Source organism: Crocuta crocuta, unplaced genomic scaffold (genome assembly GCF_008692635.1).
Source record: "Crocuta crocuta isolate KB4526 unplaced genomic scaffold, BGI_CrCroc_1.0 scaffold614, whole genome shotgun sequence".
Lineage (NCBI taxonomy): Eukaryota > Metazoa > Chordata > Mammalia > Carnivora > Hyaenidae > Crocuta > Crocuta crocuta.
The window spans coordinates 1,121,129-1,127,128 of record NW_027529673.1 but is presented as its reverse complement, the minus strand read 5'-3'; the positions used below and the strand labels follow the sequence as shown (position 1 = coordinate 1,127,128).

At 38.3% G+C, this 6,000-nt stretch overlaps 1 protein-coding gene across 1 annotated transcript in view; it reads right to left on the bottom strand.

Moving 5' to 3' along the window:
- GRM5 (glutamate metabotropic receptor 5) overlaps positions 1-6,000 on the bottom strand; it is a 504,989-nt gene that overhangs the window by 111,780 nt on the left and 387,209 nt on the right. The window lies entirely within an intron of this gene.

Sequence of the window (6,000 nt, the reverse complement as noted above, 5' to 3'; positions counted from 1 at the left end):
TGTGGAGATTTTACGTGAGAATCCAGCTTTGTAGACTCTTGAAAAAAAAAAACAGATGTCACAATACTGGCTTCACATTCTCACATGGCAAATGCTAACTGCTTCTCTCTTTTATACCATATCTTTGGCCCCTGTAATCCTCTGATATTGGGACCTCCCAATTTGTCCAATAAACTAATTTTATAGACGAAGGAATAAGGCCAGTGAGGGAAAAAGATTTCTCAAAAGTCACACCCTTGGTTAATGGCAGCTGGCCCCAGACATCTTGTGTTTAAACTCTCAGACTAGTGCTATTTTCATATGAGAGTCACAGGAAACCATGATTTAACATTCTTTTCAGCAAACTAACCTATGACCATAGAGTAATGAATCTGGCCAAGTTTATGAAAAAAATATTTTAAAAATCCCGTCAATTCTTTGTGTTAACCTTACCTAGCTACTAAAATACTTTTGGATTGTCCTCATTATTTCCTCTTTATCCACCAGTAGGGGAAGGAAAATAAAGGGAAGGAAGATGTGAGGGAAGGGATTCAAGTATTTTCTAGGAAGGAGATTATAAATCTGGAAGATGTCACTTGATAACATAATGTAACATTGCAAGAGAAAATAAATGGCAGGGAAACAAATTCTCCCTAATGTCATTTATTTTCTGAATCTACTCATTCCTTATGCATATGGCAAATGGATTCCAATTATGCTCAGTGGCTGACATAATAATTTGTTTTCCCTGTGACAGAAGGGCAGAACATCCCCCAAGCCAGAATTAATCTTTTGCCATTATGTGCTCCCACAGAAATGTGTGCATACCTCTGTTACAACACGGAATACTTTGTGTCATGCACTAGAATTACCTATGTGCCTGTTTGTGCCCACCACAGAGCATGAGCCACCTGAAGGCTAAGACTGTCTTGTGTACATTGTACGTTCCACAGTTCCTAACACTGTGGTGAGTGAGGAATCCATTCCTTCATTTAACATTTACTTAGCACCCATTCTGTGCAAAAGTCTCAAAACCTACCATGAGATTCAGAAGTTAGTTCACTCTAAGCAGTGAGTTCTATGCAGGTCAGGCCCACATTGATCTTGCTTTCCACACCCAGAACAGTATTCAGTTGGCAGTAATGGTGGGTCATATGAAAGATGGATGACTATGGATAGAACTCCTGTATGGAACTTAACATATAGTGGGCCAGACAAAGAAATTTACGTTATAATGAAGATGCAACTAGCTTCTTGGGACCATAGGTTAAGATTAATAAAATAAAGAACATGTTAAGTGAGCTGGGGCTTGGACAGAAATTAGAGATAGCAAGAAGGAAAAAAAAATAGTCCATGGAAGGGCTGAATTGACTGATGACATCATATAGCTTATTCAGACTTTCCTAACATTATGCCGTGTGCCTTTTTCTGTATCAGGGAGCATGGCAGCACTAGGAGGCCAGAGCTGTAGCCACACACCAGTAGAGATACCAATTTCTAATATCTGCTTTGGCTCCAATTTATAACCGTGCCTGAAATACAAGCAGTTGACCTCTAAGTGTTCATCTTGAAATGCAAATGAATGCAGCGGCTGCAGAAAGAAGACACGTCTTCAGGGAGCTACAGAAAATGCAACAGGGATTGCACACTTCTATGTGCAGAACACCAAATTTTAAATGTAAATGATTCACTGTGAGCAGCCGGTTGGCAGGCCTCTGATGGGTATGTGATTTCAGACAGTGTATCTCTTTCATTCACATTACAGTATTGTGAGGAACTTCCATATGGTGTGTAAATGAAGGAAGGCATCCATAGGGATATGAAGGCTGCTGGTTATATTATTTAAAAGAGTACATAGCAAAAAGCCACAGCATTACATTCTCCTTACTACACTAAGACCAGACTCCTGGGCCAGAGCTTTCCATTTGGCCCTATCTGGCTGTCTGTCTTCATTGCCACTGTTCTTCCTTATTTTGTTTTATAATATTTCCTAAAGATGTGGCATTCCCATCCCTATCCAATGAGCTTCTTATCATATTATTTTATTTTATTTGAATTTGTTAAATGCTTGTTTATTTTTGAGAGAGAGAGAGAGAAAAAAAGCACAAGTGGGGAAGGGGCAGAGAGAGAGGGAGACACAGAATCCAAAGCAGGCTCTAGGCTCAGCTGTCAGCACAGAGCCTGATGTGGGGCTCCAACCCATGAACTATGAGATCATAACCTGAGCTGAAGTCAGACGCTCAACACAGCCCCTCAGCCCCCCTATCATATTTTAATACAATTTAATGATCTCTTTATTATGAAGTCTTGCTAGGGTTTCCCATTAGAGTTGAATTAATTCCTTCTTTCAGGCCTTACTCATTTGGAAAACAAGGAAAATAATACCTTCTTGTAGAGCTGTGAGGATTAGTGAGGATTAGTAGGACTTCTCTTAGTGTGTATAGCAGTCATGACCCCATAATATTATGGGACCAAACATCTGGAAACTCTTGCTGGTGCTGTTGTGTATCTAGCACAATTTATTTCCAAGAGACAAATAGGTTATTCAAAGTTATTTGTGAAATTAGTGCTGCTCCTTACTTTTGAAAATTTGAGAATTCCGGGGCGCCTGGGTGGCTTAGTCGGTTAAGCGTCCGACTTTTGCTTGGGTCATGATCTCGCGGTTCGTGGGTTCGAGCCCCGAGTCGGGCTCTGTGCTGACTGCCAGCTCAGAGCCTGGAGCCTATTTCAGAGTCTGTATCTCCCTCTCTCTCTGACCCTCCCCTGCTCACGCTGTCTCTCTCTCTCTCTCTCTCTCTCCTAGAAATAAATAAAAAAAAATTGAGAATTCCTATATTTTTTAATTCACAAAATGTTGCAGAGTTTATGCTTCTGAAAGTAAGTGATGCTAAAAATTTAAGTTTCATTATGACTTTTACTTCTAATTAAGAATAACAAATAGGCTAGTTGAAAACCCTATCTCATATAATAAGCAGTGTGATTGAAATAAAATAGAAAATTGAAAAAATGAATTACATTTCAGCATATAAACCCTCTGTATATAAGCAAAATGTAGAGTTCACAAATTGTACACGTGGAAGATTAATTATCATGTCTAATTCTAGAGATTTGATTAGGATAGAAAGACTTGATAGACATTGGACCGTTTTTTTAAGTTTATTTATTTATTTTGAGAGAGAGACTGTGTGCATGTGCATGTGAGTGGAGGAGGAGCAGAAAGAGAGGGAGAGAGAAAGGATCCCAAGCAGACACTACACTGTCAGTGCTGAGCCCAGTGTGAGGCTCCAACTCTCAAACTATGAGATCATGACCTGAGCCGAAATCAAGAGTTGGAGGGGTGTAATATAAGAAACCAGCCTTTGAAACATTAGCTTTTTTTTTTTTTTTTTACCTCCTACGCTTAGCCCTAACTTAACTCTGTGTCATCATGTCACCAGGCAGACACATGTCATCAGAGCACCAGACAGATACAACACACTGTAGGTCCTTGCCAGGGGACTCCTATTTAATGCCATGGGTTGAAGACAAAACGTAATAACATAGAAACCATGAAGCTAAATCTCCTTGAGATGGATATTCAATGAGAGACTGATTTTTCCTGCTTTACATCATTCTACAAAATTTCAAGTTGCAATCAATGGTGGCTTAATGTTATAGCTGGAAAATTACTTATTAATAATTTATGTTCTAATTTGCCTATTAATTTTTATAATAATTATTGGTTTGGTCCTACCTGGTATTCCACAGGTTTGTTTTGCATTTATAGAAAGCAGCAGAATAATAAAAAGAACATAATTTTAGAGGTTTGGATTACAAAAGTTTAGCTCTTTATTTGTCAGTGTTGTGTCCTTAACTGGGCAAGCCAGTAAGCCTCTGTGAGCCTTAGTTTGCTCATCTATATAATAACAACAACAATCATAACTTCCGAGGATCAAGACAGTGCAAGTGAATGAAAAAGCAGAAGAAACCATTTTACAATTACTACAAATTAATATTATTATTTTATAATCTATAGACATGAGGGCAAGTTATACCAGTCCTCCAAAGAAATCTGCAAGCTGGTTCATTCTGGCATGATATCTATCTGTAGTGAAGTCAGTCAGAATTGAAAAATCATTGTCCCTTGAAAAGAAGTCCTGCTTCTTAGGTCTAATTATTGCTAGAATTCAAGGCAGACCTGCCCTTGGGTATATAAACTGTGGCCCATCTGTAGAGGTTTCTTTCCTTTGTCTGAAATACTTCTTCTCTGCTTAGTCTCCAGGGCTGATCCATTTAAAAAAAAATCAGAGTAGACAGTTATGGAGTTAAAAAATTAAGTGATTCACAAAGGAATTTTAAACTGTATACAATTTCTTGTCTAAAGAGAATATTTTCTAAATTATTATCATGTTAAAAAGAATAAAGATATATTATTGCTTAAATGCAGAGTTCATCTTATCATTGTGAATATGCACTGATTTCATTATAGCCTGGACTTCTATCCCTTTAATTCATGGGATCACCAATTCAGCACAAAGCTCAAAGCTGTGTGCTAGGGGGAAGTATGATCATTTAATAAATATGTAACATACATTCCTTTCTTCATTTAACAAGTATTTACTGAGTGCCAACTATATGTCAGAACCATAGCCAGTGTTTTCTGCAAATATTAAGCACCTACTGTATTCAGTAATCTGTAAAATTGCTTAGTGGCAGCAGCAATCCCAAATATGTGATCATGGGTTAGTTTATTTGGACTTGCACAGCCTGAGGTTTGACAGTACTTTGACAGTCACTAGCTGTGTAATCTTGGGCAAGTCATTTAACCTCACTAAGAATTTTTCTCTCCATTTTTGCTTTTTTAAAGTAGGCTTCACACCCAGTGCAGGGACCAGTGTGGAGTCCAGTGTGGAGCCCTGAGCCAAATCCCATGTGGAACCCAGTGTGGAGCCCTGAGCCAAATCCCATGTGGAACCCAGTGTGGGGATTGAACCCAGGACCATGAGATCTAGCCCTGAGCTGAGATCAAGAGTCGGATGCTTAACCTAATGAGCCATCCAGGCATCCCTTTCTATTTTTTTTTTTTTTAATAAAAGAACTCTAATAATAGCTACCTCATAAGATTGATGGGAGCATAACATGAGACAGTGGTGGGAATGTGTGGGTAAGAATAAAGCCTAGCAAGCAAGTAACTGCCTATTACATGTTAGCTATGATAATGGTGAATGTAATAAGACCACTTATAGTATTTGTAATTATTGAATTAATCTATAGCAATCTTCATTATTTGGCCTCATACAATCCAAATCCCTTTCCTAATTTTGATGAATTCCTCATTGTACCTAGATTCTAGTAGGCTTTATAATCCTTTCATTGGGGAAGCTGTCGTAGCCTTATCTCACTGGATTCATTCTCTGGGCCTGGTTGCAAGTAATGGGAATATCACCCAGGCTCAGTAAATTGTAAACTTTCTCCCAGGATCTGGATAAAGTGAAGTCAAACAAAGGGATGGCTGGTACTTATTCATAACGAAGTGAATGGTAGGGGCCAAATGCAGTTATATTCTGGCTAAACCCCTGAAAGAGAGCTTATTTCATGGCTTTAGGGAGTTGGTCCAAGTTTTCAAACTTGGTCCTACAGCAGCCAGTAGATCCTGAGAGGCTTCAGTATTCTTTCACATAATACTATATTTATATTTATATTTAATTTATATTTATATTCATTTGTTTTACCTTAGAGAGCCAAGCTAACAGTGGTTTCCAGTGATTACAACCAAAACCTCTGACATGAGTCAAATTGTTTGCAAAAGCAACCTGTTATCAGCGGGACAACTACTCACTAATTATATGAATTCCAATTCTCTGTTAATTTTTATAATAATTACTGGCTTGGCTCTATCCAGTATTCCATGGGTTTATGTGGGTGCCTACAGTCCAACAGAGGCAAATTATTTCATTTTAATACTGAAGTAGAGCCACAGACCAAAAGATTTCCTGAGTTGAATTATTAAACGAAGAGAATGCAGACATCAAATTTGGTTCA